Genomic DNA, 12763 nt, shown 5'->3' with positions numbered 1-12763 from the left:
GCAATATAGGGCATGGTTCTCCTGGCCCCTCCTCAGCTATTTGCACAATTATTTCTTGGCCATCTCACAGACTTGTGTGTTTATGCATGGGGTGAGCCAGCTCATGTGCAGAACTGAGGAGTCAAAAGCCCTCACTCTGGGAAAGCCTAGAATCCTGAGGGCTTGCAAATTTTGTCAGACTTTGTTTTCCAAGCATCTGGAGATGCAGGAAAGTGTGGACCAGGCCAGTAGGAATTAGAGAGATGTCAGTTCTCCTCTCCTGTACATAATTCACTTTGTTAATGGCACTGTAGTGTCAAAATCAGGGAACAGTTGCATAATTGAAATTGTTCTAGACTGGGCAAATCAGCTCAAAATACAGCCATGATGCTCAGCAAGCTAGAATGAGAGGCCAAGCTAACCTGTAGGTTGATTTCACTGGAGGCTGTGCTAAAACACATCCATATGTCCACGCATGTCCACATGCACAGAGGGCCATACTTAAAAGAATGAATCAGTTATAGATACAGCTCTTTAACTAATAAGAGTGGTAAATAAATCTTCAATTGTAGAGCACCACACTTTGGAAGGGACCTCCCAAGATGATCTGTTTCAACCTTTCATGTAAAAGGGAGGCTAGATCACTATGCAGATTACCTGTCCAATTGCATCTTGAAGACTTCCAGTGATGAGAACTCTCCTTTGTCCCTGGGGAGGCTATTTTAGTAAATTATTGTTACCACTGTAAAACATGTCTTTTTTACATTGAGGTGAAATGTCTCCCAGTGCAACTTACTCCTGTTGCTTCTTATCTTCTCTGTGTGGCTGCTTGTGAAAAGACTGTTTGTAGGTATTCTTTAAGTATGGGGATATTCTTATGAGGCCCCTTGAGCTTTCACTTATCCAGGGAGAAGTGATCTTACTTCAGTCATTGAAAAAAAGACAAAATTTAAAAGCTGTTTTACATTAAATCAGGCTCAGCACTCAATCAGTATTGTGTGACCTCAAAATACTATGGATGACCATGAGCAGAAACACCAGAGAATATTCTGTTCTCTCTCTACACCCCTTGCATGTTGCATTATTCATTCATTTCACTTTACAGAGCATGTATGAGCTTCTGTATAGATGTATGCTTTTTATGTATGTTTTATATGGCTAAAGAGAAGGTATTCTCACAAAGTCTGTAGGATCATCTCTCTATAATGAATGTAGAAAATACAGAAATGAAATAATATACTGGGTAAATAAAGTTAATATCTTTTCTCCAAAGAAAACTTTGTCTGAGATCAAACTCAAACTGAATTAATTGAAGGCCTCAAGTTGCAACTTCCATGTGCTTTTCAGTTTTAATATCTTCCCAAAGTTCCATGAAAAGCATACTTATATAATCAACACTGATTTATGTTTTCAGCAGAAAAAGTTTGATAGCCTTGATAGTAGGCAAAATTTCAAAGGCTGTCATAAATCAAATGAATAATTTGTCTGGAGGAAGTCGTTATAAATTGGTCAGATTATGTAAATGTGTCAAATGAAATGTTAAGATCTCCCTTTCTCTTTCTCTAGGAATAATTGGATTTGCACTTCTCTCTAAATTGCTAGTCTGTTCAGCAAAATGTAAAGTAATTCATTTTTCATTACATGAATGTCATATTATGGTTACAATATTTACAGAAAAATAAGCAAAGCTGTATGAGAGGGTTCATGCAAGCTGTTTCAACATTTTACTGCTGTTATCCCACCTGATGTAAAGATGATCAGCAGGCCATGTAAGACTAGCTCAGTTTTGCATCCTTAGTTTAGGTATGCTAGAATGGAGAAGATGAAACATTCCAAGATTCTTTGTAAATCATTCAAAGGTCATTAAATCATAGAATATGCTGGTCTGGAAGGGACCCAAAATGATTCTTGAGTCTTACTCTGTCCCTGCACAGGACAGCCCAACAATGCCACCATGTATATGCCTGAGGACATCACTCAAATGTTTGTTGATCTCTGTCAAACTTGGTGCTGTGACCACTTCCCTGGGGAGCCTGTTCCATGGCCCAGTCACCCTCTGGGTGAAAAACCTTTTACTGATATCCAAACTAAACCTCTCCTGACCCAGCTTCATGCAGCTTTCTCGAGGGCTGTCACTGGTCATGAGAGTGAAAAGATTGGTACCTGCCCCTCTGCTTCCCCTCGTAAGGATGTTGATGACCTCAATGAGGTCCCCCCCTCAGCCTCCTCTTCTCCAGGCTGAACAGACCGAGTGACCTCAGCTGCTTCTCCTCAAGGCCCTTCATCATCCTCATGGTCCTCCTTCGACAGCCTCCAATAGCTTGAGGGTTTTTTGATATTGTGGCACCCAAAACTGCTCCAGCACTCGAGGTGAGGCTGCCCCAGCTCAGAGCAGAGCAGGACAATCCCCTCCCTTGCCCAGCTGGCCACGCTGTCCCTGATGCCCCCAGGACAGGGTTGGCTCTCCTGGCTGCCAGAGCACTGCTGGCTCACGTTCAACTTGCCAATGACCAGGACCCCCAGGTCCCTTTTCATGGCTCTGATCTCAGCTTCTCATTCCCCAGTCTGTGCACACAACCTGGGTTGCCCTGTCCTAGGTGTAGAATCTGGCATTTGCTTCACTACTCACACTTCTAGAGGACCATCATTTTTGCATTTGGCATTTTGGAGGAAGAAGAGGTACCAGGAAAGTGGTCTGTTAAAATTTTGATGATTCATCTGAATTTTTTAAGATGTTAAAGAACGATTGGGCTATATGTGTCACTTGCTGTTCGTATAGAAAACAGACTGTGGATTCAAGTGTTTTATTCTCTATTATTCATAAGTATTTTGTTCTTAATTGAGCATTTATTGAAATCTAGTATCTATATGCCCTTATAAATTGCTTTCCTTTTCTGAGGATTAAATGCACTCTCTTCTGACGACAGATTTACTAAATTTACTAATGCAAATTTGTATGCGTAGCATTAAGGCCATAAACAAAGAATCTCATCTTTATTTCATCAGTAAAATGTTCAAAGTCTTTTCCTCTTAGAAGATGTAGAGTTGTTATTGATTGTTCAGTTCTCTTAGAGAACACATAGTCCTTTCCTTTGTGTTTTGCCTTTCAGGTGAAAATCTGAAATGTCAAGAAAGTAAAGTTCTAACTCAGAAGAGTACAAAACAATGTTTTATAAATTGAAACAGACCTGTATTTGTGAGTTTGAAATCTTACAGGTGCACATATCTTGGCTTGTACTTGCACTTTTTTCCCTAAAAACATCCTTTGATTTCGTATGACAGGATCTATCACCTTGCAAATTACAGCAGAAGATTTATTTTTAATGAATTTTTAAATGCTGTGTGGAACCAGAGTTCTGTGGTGATATTACAAACATTCTGACACAACCCACTAATTTTTAACTCACAGAAGTTTTATTTGAGTTTTAATTTTCAAACTGTGTGTAATAAGAAATAAAAAATAGAAAAAAATGTTCAGTGTATAGTCAGGGAACTCAATTATCAATGAAGTAGAACTGACTTGAATTACATTTTATGGTCAGGCATGCTGCGATTTTAAGAGCACAGTAAAAAAATACTACAAGAGTACTTGCAAACATACCTGCTTGAGCCAAAACTCACTACTTTGAAGTGTCCTCATGCAATTGTTCATACTAGCATGAACAACTCATTAGTTGATACAAATTGATTAATTCACAATGGTAAAGTGAAACACGTCTGTGGTCATCTGCAAAGTGAGATAAGTGAACAGGCAAGTCTGCTGTGACTTCCAAATGAAATGTTTGCTTCTGGCTGGTTTGATTTTTTAATCATTGCATATACATTAGTGAGGACTGCTGAAAAATAATGTGTCCCTCCTTTATTGGCCTCTCAAATGATAGTTGAATTATCACTGAATTGATTATTTCATTTCTTTTTGAAAGTGCATTTCATCATAGAGTGAAAAACGGTATCTTAGCAGGAGAAGGAGTTATTTCTTCAGCTGTTCTGCTGTCTGCAGCATGCATCCCTCACCCCCTGAGTATTTTCTTGAGCATCCACATTACTTGCAGACCTTCCTCCCAGTAACTCTTGGCACTATACTGCCAGCAAAGCAATAGCCAGAAATTTAGTTCAACTCAGGTTCATAAAGTCTAGCAGGAGGTGAGGGGCATGTTGTAGCAGCAGCTGGACAGGCCACAGCATGACCAGAAAAAATGGAGCAAAATTATGAGCATGTTTTGGAAGTAGGAGTAGTGATGGAGAGCAGGATGTCTGGGAATGGAGTTAGATGCACTGAGGAGGTAAGGGAAGGAAAAGCCTTTAGCATTGTACATTAATGAGAGAGGATGACCCTTCTGCCTGCTTAGTGTCTTCTTGGTATGTTTTTCTTTCATTCAGCAGTTGCAAAATGCAAGAGAAAAATTAAATGCTGGATTTGTCATGGTTATTTTTCTAAAGCATCAGTATTTAAAATGTATTCAAAACTTTAGGTTTCCAGCCAAAACTCATGAGGAGTTTGTTGAAGTTTTAGTTTAATTTTTGTCTTTTTTAGTTTTGGGGTGGGTTGGTTTTTTTGGTGGTAATAGTGCTGTTTAGTGAATTTGAAATCTTGAGTTGATCTCTGAGGAAGTATTGGCAATAAAGACTATGCTGCTCAGAACAGAAATTTAACCTGACTATGACAGAAATATGAAACAAAATCTGCTTCCAAGTCATGATCTGTACTTTCCAATTTATACTGCCTATTTAGTTTAAGCTCAGCTCACCACCATCATATTCTTTTAGTAAGTCCTTAAGTATGTAATTCTACTAAGAGTATTTAATGTTGCTATATGGTTTTATCCATAGCAAATTATAAAGTCAAAGATTTAAATATAATAACATCTCTGTACCTGAAATCTGAGCCAAAGATTGATGCCTTGGGCTGGCTACCTAGAATAGAGTCTAGTCAGAATTAGAGAATACAGTAATGGCAAATTCTGAATAAAAAATATTGTCCCCTGTAAACGTGGCATTTCCATTTTAGACAGCGTATTTTTTTCTAAATGTGTATGTACTCCAGACAACCCAATGCACATCACATTCCTTACAGGGAACTACATTTTAAATAATAGTAAAGGAGGCAGTTTTACAATATTTATTGTGAAATTAATGTTTTACCCATTATATATGCTCCAGGTGCATTAATAATATAAATAGGTCCTATCAAGAAATCTGATCTGGTTGCTTTTATTCTTTTTAGATATTTTCCATCACTTAAATAATAATAAAAAAGACTTTTAATATATTGTTATATCCTTTTTATTCTTCTTAATCTCTTGTGTCTTTTTACAAAGATACAGCAAAGCTGCTGTTAAAAAAAAAAAAATAGAAAAAACCTGAAAAACACATGACCATTGTCCATCTTGGGTATAGCCCCTGCAAGGCTTTTGCACTGCCCAAGGTGTATCTGTTGAAGGCCATTAATATATGCCCACTTTATTCTCTAACTCTGTCTAGCCTCTGTTCCAGGTAACCAGTCCAAGACATCAAGATAAGTATTTTAGTAACTCCTAAATGTGAGGTCTGGTGCTTGGTCAAAAGCTTTGTATAGAAAAATACTGAAAAATTATATTATCTGGTCAGGTTGACAAGTATTTTAGATGAGTTAAGCCTTCTATTCAAAAAAGTTGAACTTAAATCTAAACTTGAAAACTGTGGGAAACTCAAGTTCCCCACACCAAACTTCCTGCAGGATATTTACTCAATCTAGTAGATGGTTTTAGTTTGCTGAATAGGAAATAGAGCAAATGAGGAGAAGAAAATTGAGAGATTTACACTTCTGTCTAGAGCAAGCTCTAACCATGGGCATCAAGGCATTGAGAATCTGACAGAATGAGCACGAAAATGAACAGATGCCAACTTTTTTATGGTATGTAGTCTGCGAGGTATGGTATATGGTATATTCACTGCAAGGAAAAGGCAGAGCCATCAGTGACTTCAGCAAGGAAAAAGCAGAGTGCTCCAGAGGGTCATAATTAGCCGATGGTGTACTTCTTGGCAAAATTCCAGAGGGTTCATAAACACAAGAAACAAACCCCCATAAAACACAATTGTAAGTGGTGCTTTGATTAGTATACTTCACCCAATGCCACAACTGGGGCTTAGCTGGTTTGGTGACACTTGCCTCATGCACCATGACATTGGACAGTGGGATGAGCATTTTCTGAAGGAGGTGCCGTTCTCTGGCTTCCCCTGGGCTTCCCAGCGGTGCCTGTAGGGATCCCAAAGCGCTGCTGGGGCAACAGCTGGGCGCGTGCTGTGTTCACTGCTGCACCTGTTTCCTCCCTACGGCGGCTGCCCTCACAGCCCTTCCCACTCCTCGCCTGGGAGCTCTGTGTTCCGTGTTAGCCCCAGCTATGCTGGCTGCCCGGTGCACACGAGGCCAGTGTGAGTCCTGGCTGTGCCAGACCCTCTAGCCGTGCCAGGAGATGCACTCACAGCTTCATTCTCGGGATGGACAGTCCTCAGGAGGGCAGTCAATAAATGTCCTTCCACGTGCTGTTTGCTATACTGAGAAACAAATGAGAAGGGTGCAGCTGCCTGATGTGCCAGCTTTATTACAGGCCAGCAGGAAGTGCTGAATTAGGTTTGTGACAGCTCCACCACTGTTACCTAATGCAGACCAAGTCACCACATTGACCTTCTCCATTTCTTACCTATCCAGCTGCCCTTTCTAACCTGCTAGCTTTGCATAATACTGAATTGTTTCTACACATACCTGCTTAGATAAGATGGAATTTTTCAACCACAAAATGCAGTAATATGTATTGACTGATTAAACCCAGATTTTTTTTCCACAATAAAACCTCTTAAATAAATATAACTTTCAGAAGTGTTTAGGCAGACATCTGTAGAAACCCAGACTTTAAAAACACTGCATAAATTTTGGTTCTTTAGATAATATTTTTGGTTTGTTTTTGTATAGATGCCTGTCATTATTTAGGTGGAAAACTTAGAATTTCAGGTTTTGGAATGAATACTTCCCAAATCTTTTGAGCAGGATTACATTATGCATCTCATGGGCAGGAGCTTGTGTTGAACTCCTGGTTTTAAATACATTCCATGTCCTGGGAGGCTGGAAGTACATTTTGCTAGGGTGCTGCAGGACAGCTGTGCAATAGTTCAAGTTGTCCTTAACCCCCTTCATTGCACTGGATTAGCCCATGGGGAAAAGAATGAGTTTATAAGCCCTCTAGCTCGACACAATAAGTCTTTAATGACATGCATTAAATTCAGAGAGTCTGGTATTTGTTTTGCTCTTTTAACACTTCAGCTTCCAGTCTGACTCCTGCATTGAGGCAGGAAAAAAAGAGGTCTAATATATTCTGGCCTCAAATATATTTTTATATTTTTGCAAACCTTTATTAACTCACATATCAGTCAAAACTGTTTTACTTTTTAATGTGGCAAGATGCTAAATGTGTTCCTTCTTGATCCTTGATTCCTGATTATTATTCTTATCCTTCTTTGATTAATGACTCCTTAAAAAAAAAAAACCAAACCCCCCCCCAGATCCCAACCAAGTTAACACTTGGATATCTTCTAATAGTTTAATTGAAAAAAAAATCCCAACTTGTCCTATATAGTCAGTTAATCAGTTTTGTCACAATCTAAACTGGAACAAAATTCTTTTAACAAGTTTGAATGCCTCTGTTTAAAAGAAAATGTTATTTTCACTTCATTTTTATATGTCCTTCTGTTACAATAACAAAATAACTCTGAAAATAAGTATTCAATGAAAGTTTCATTGACCTGTGTTGTGGGTAAACATGGTCTCTGCTATGGGCAAATAGTTTTTAAGTATATGAATTGTTTCCTTTCCAAACTTATTGTACACATCAATGGAAAACTTTTGCTATAGGGTGCTATATATATAGCTCTTGTCCTGTTCTTTTTCCTCAGAGGTCCCAGGTATGAAATTTCTCCTTCTCCAAAAGAGAAGAAGCAGTAGAGGAAATCTGAAGAGCAATTCACAAGACAGATTAGTGTAGTTAAATTAAAGGGCAGAACTGCACTTACAAATGGCAGGAACCCCTGGTATATTTGAGGGCATGGCTTTGCAGAGACACAAGAGTGTAATTGGAGGTTCTCCCTAGAATATTGCTTTCTCAGTTAATAAAGATTTTATGTGGTCAAGAATTTGAAGTGCTTGGATTTCCTTCAATTTCCACAATGTCCCATGTTAAATAGAGATTAATGAAAAATTGTGGCTTTCCTATGAAATATGGAAATATTCAATACTCAACTTCGTTAACATCACTGGAGTCATAATGGCTTCCCATGCAGATATTTTCATTCCACTTTTAATAAAAATATTCCTGGACAATTAATTAACAGTGCAGCATCTCATGGGTCTTTCCTTGTGATATACTATAATCACATGAGGTAAAAATCCTAGTTCCCAGGAGTCTATCAACATCATAGCTCTTATTTCTTTGCACATAGGAATGTGGAGTGCAGTTGTCAGGCTCAGCACATTTGAGAGTTGAGGTCAATCATTCCTATTAAAGTGTTACTATTCCCTGGCTGGAGAAATACAGAGTTGATCATATGAATGCTACAGAAGAGTAGTCATCTGTTTCAGAACAAGTACATAGAATAAAAATTAGCTTAAGTTTTTCCATGTGCACCTGGCATGTCCATTTAAATAAAGAACACCAAATGAAGCTCACATATACCCCAAACCTGGCTCAAAACCACAATTGATATTCTGGCATTTATTCTGGATTTGATTGGCAACTTTAATAAGTTAGACAAAAGTCCTGGAGGCAACAGGACTAGTTCATGGGGTATGTTACTATGAGGTGAAAATATAACTGGAGCACAAGCAGCATAATGCCTTTGAATTCAGAGGAAAACATTTCAGTGAAGATGTGTTTGCATGGACTGTGTTAGTAACAGGGAGTATATTTATGATCTATAACCAGCCTGCAAGTACTAAAGATTGATCTGCCATGTCAACACCACCCTGCTTTCCTTCCCTGCTGGCTTGAGTGAGTTAGAACTGCCATCACACTTCTGCTTTGTGATGTTTTATTCCTCATCTATAGCTGTGCGACTTTAAGTTACAGACTGTGATTAACTCAGTCTGGAAATGTATCAACTGTTTCATTTTGACTGTTTGTAAAGGGGGGCAGTGGTTCTCAAGAAACCTATGTAATTACTAAACTTGAGTTCCACTATGCAAAGTTGTTTTCTTTAAACCAGGAGATAGCCTCAAAATATCCTTTATTCTGGTCAGTTCTACACTAGGATCAAAGAAAATGCAAACTGCAGTCAATGCTTGCTGAGCCTTTGGTCACGGTGGATTTAATATAAATGGTGATCAGGACTATTGTTATATATTCTATCCCACAGTGCATGTCTTAGCAAGTGCAGCAGTTTCAGTGTATCAGTTCTCAAAGCTTTCCAGTAAGCACCAAGTGGAAAATTCAAATGACTGCTTATATTTGCCAGTGGAAGAAAGAATAGAATTTTGAATAAGAAAAATACAGTTTCTTTATTTCAAAAGGACATTAAAATTTCATTGTACCTGATAGCTATCTGTTGGGTTTTTTTTCTTTTTAAATAGACATTTTTTATGGAAAATGTCTCTGAGAAGATGGTCTTGGGAATGCTTTTATTTTGTCTGCTGTGATGTAAGGCAGGAGCACACAACTCAGCATTTCTCTTCTTTAGAAGCTTACATTAATTTATTTTGACAGCATTTCCAACTCATATAGTAGTTTAGGATTATCTGTTTATGCTACCTTCTTATTTTAGACAAGCAATGCTTTGCGTGAGACTGGTAATTTGGCAAAGGGCATGGGTTCACATTTGGTTTTCATAGACTGATAGATTTAAAGACTGGAAGAGACCGTTATGATCATCTAGTCTGACCTCCCACTTCAGTCAGGGCACAAGCCTCACGCAATCGTTGTTGCAACATGATCATGACCAGCAGCAACTTGTTCATGAGCTAGACAGCAGCTTAAAAATTGTGATCAGTACTGAGTTCCCTTCCCTTCGTTTTTGGCATTAATTTTTCCAATTTAGACTCCTGTCCATGGATCATATCATTTCATAGGCATGCAGAGTCAAAACGAAACATCATCCTTAACTGTCCTTTTCAATTACATGTCTGTGGTTTCATCTACTTGGATTTATCCCAAGATTATAGGAATATTTATGTTGTATAATTGTCAGACCATGCTAAATGGACAGTAAGCATTCTTTTCACTTTATACTGTTGTAAAAACGGTTTCAAAGCATGCGTGGAATGTCAAGATCTTGGGCTGGACCTACATTGGTAAGTTAGGAAGCATTCAGCCTTGCTTTTGGTTTTGGAGAGCAGTTTGCAACTACTGAGTTGGCATATGTGACGCCTGTCCACAGAGCACAAATGCAGAGCAACTATTGTGCTTCTTTAAAAAGAAAAAAAACCACCAGAGTTTCTAAGATCCATTTTTAATAAACAGATAACAACAAAAATTAGCAACTGACAAAAAAGATAGGAAAAGGAAGGAGCAAATGTTTAAGAAATCGTGATTTACCTAGAGCATTACCAAAAATACAATTGTAAGCTGGTTTACCCAAGAGAACAGCAGTAGAAGATTAGGTGGGAAGAAGGAAGGTACTTGGAATCAGGTTACTCTGCTATTCATTTTCACATGTACTCATCATAATGTGAGAGAAAACTTTCTTCAGATTTCAAACCTGGCTAAACAACTAAATTAATTTTCCAAGTTGGCTGGACCTCCAAATCTGCCAGTGTTGTCTTATGCAACTGGAGAAGTTCCTGGTGTGGATGAGAATTGAGGTTGCAACACTTTGGAAAGTCTCTGAGCAAATACCTGTTTCTGAAAATTAAATGTTCAGACCTTTTCTGTGTCTCCCTACATGGAGTAAAGAAAGAGGGCAGAGCTCAAACTCTGCAATTTTACTATCACATGGTAGCTAAAGCGACTCCATGGTCTGTCTGAGAAAATAATAGGGAAAAGTACTAGAGGAAGATACTGCCAATAGAAAATCTGGGTACACATACTGCAGGAATTGATCAAGTTTTATCAGCTTTAAAACTTTCAAATCAAACCACTTTTAAGAGCTGCCATTCAGTAGTGCCCTAGTGAAACTAGAAAAATTGGCATTAATTTCAGACAGCAGCCACCAGGTTCTTGTAGTCTAATAAAGCATTAATAGAAACTGATGTTCTTCAACAAAAATGTAACAAAATTCTGATTATTCTAGACTTAAAAAAAAACAACAAAAAACAATCTCTTGCATACCAAACAGCATGGAAACAAAATTCCAGGCTTCCCATATTGAAAATTACACACTTCAAGGAGATAGATCATGGGAATGGATTAACTCCAGTTTTTCTAAGGCAACTCACTTGTTTCATAGTTTTCTTCCATTTTCACAGTCAGGAAATGCAAAAGATATCAAGAGATCTGTGTGAAGCCATAATAATATATATGGGTCTATAATTACAGCCACTGGATAGGAAACTTATTCTAAGATTTTGTTCTTCATCCTATATATATATATATATACATATATAGTATATATATTTTGTGTGTATATATATATATACACATACAGGAATATAGATTATTATATCCAGATTTTGGAAATATCTTCATATAATAATCTATATAAAATCTATGGGTCAATACACTTCTCTTTCAGAGAAAAATGCTAACTCTTCATGTATTAATGGAAGTTGAAGAGAAATAACCTTCATTTCAGTGTTCCACAACCATTTTGAATATATTTTTTCTTCATTGTATATATAGGTACCAACTGCTAGTATTTTTTATGTTCAAAATTACATTTTAAATTAGATAACCTCAATCAAGAATACACAGTTTCCATTGAAAGATTTTAGTGTAAAATATTTAAACATGTGAAACATTAATGTATAAGATTAGAAAGTTTTATAAATGCAATTTCAAGCATATTTGCTCATTTGAATCATCTTAAGGAGCTGTTTATTGAAGGCAAAAGTTATCTGCTATTGTAACTATGTATGATATGTTGACTTTGCATGTGAGTCTCAGTCCTAAAAGGGACATCTGACAGCACAGCCAACATGCCTTTGCAATTAAGATTGTTCACAGTATGGCTTTTGGAAATGTAAGATCCAGCACAAACGGTTTGGTAAAAATACCTGTTCTTGTTACTCTTTGTTTTAATGGGCTATGAAATAAATGTAGTGTAGAAGGTATTTTTACAGCCAGAGCTTGTCATACACAACATGCATGGTTCTGCTGGGAAGAAAATGGCAAAATTATGTACTTCAAGCACTCATCATGCTTCTTGGAAGGGTCATATACATAAAAGCCACCAAAATGTTGTGTTTCCCTTGGTGGAACAGAACTGACTGCCTCTCCAGTTCTTACAACCTGATACATGCCAAAGGGTGCATTGTTCAGTAATTAAATACTGTCATCTTCATTTGTTTGTAGCCACGTGCAAAACTGGGAAGGAAACTGCATGGCTGCAGAAAGAGAGAGCAAAGAACAAGGTGTTTTAAACAGCATTAAATAGGCAGGGAATAACAACACACACACACACTCTAATTGTGGGATGGAGGTGGGAGTTGGGGAAGTCAGGTAAATTAATGGTAGCTGCAGGGGCTGAACTGATAGAATAGATACACCAGAGGGAAAGTGGGAAGAAAAGAAGGTCATTAACAAAAGATGAGGAGGGTTGAAATTAATGAAAGTTGTGCAGAGACACTTGCAGCCCTTGTCAGGAGAAAAGCACAGGACTCACTTCT

At 37.8% G+C, this 12763-nt stretch overlaps 1 protein-coding gene across 3 annotated transcripts in view; it reads left to right on the top strand.

Moving 5' to 3' along the window:
* Positions 1-12763, top strand: part of MID1 (midline 1) — a 171567-nt gene that overhangs the window by 114966 nt on the left and 43838 nt on the right. The window lies entirely within an intron of this gene.

Source organism: Lonchura striata, chromosome 2 (assembly GCF_046129695.1).
Source record: "Lonchura striata isolate bLonStr1 chromosome 2, bLonStr1.mat, whole genome shotgun sequence".
Classification (NCBI taxonomy): Eukaryota; Metazoa; Chordata; class Aves; order Passeriformes; family Estrildidae; genus Lonchura; species Lonchura striata.
This window is presented reverse-complemented; position numbering and strand designations above follow the sequence as displayed.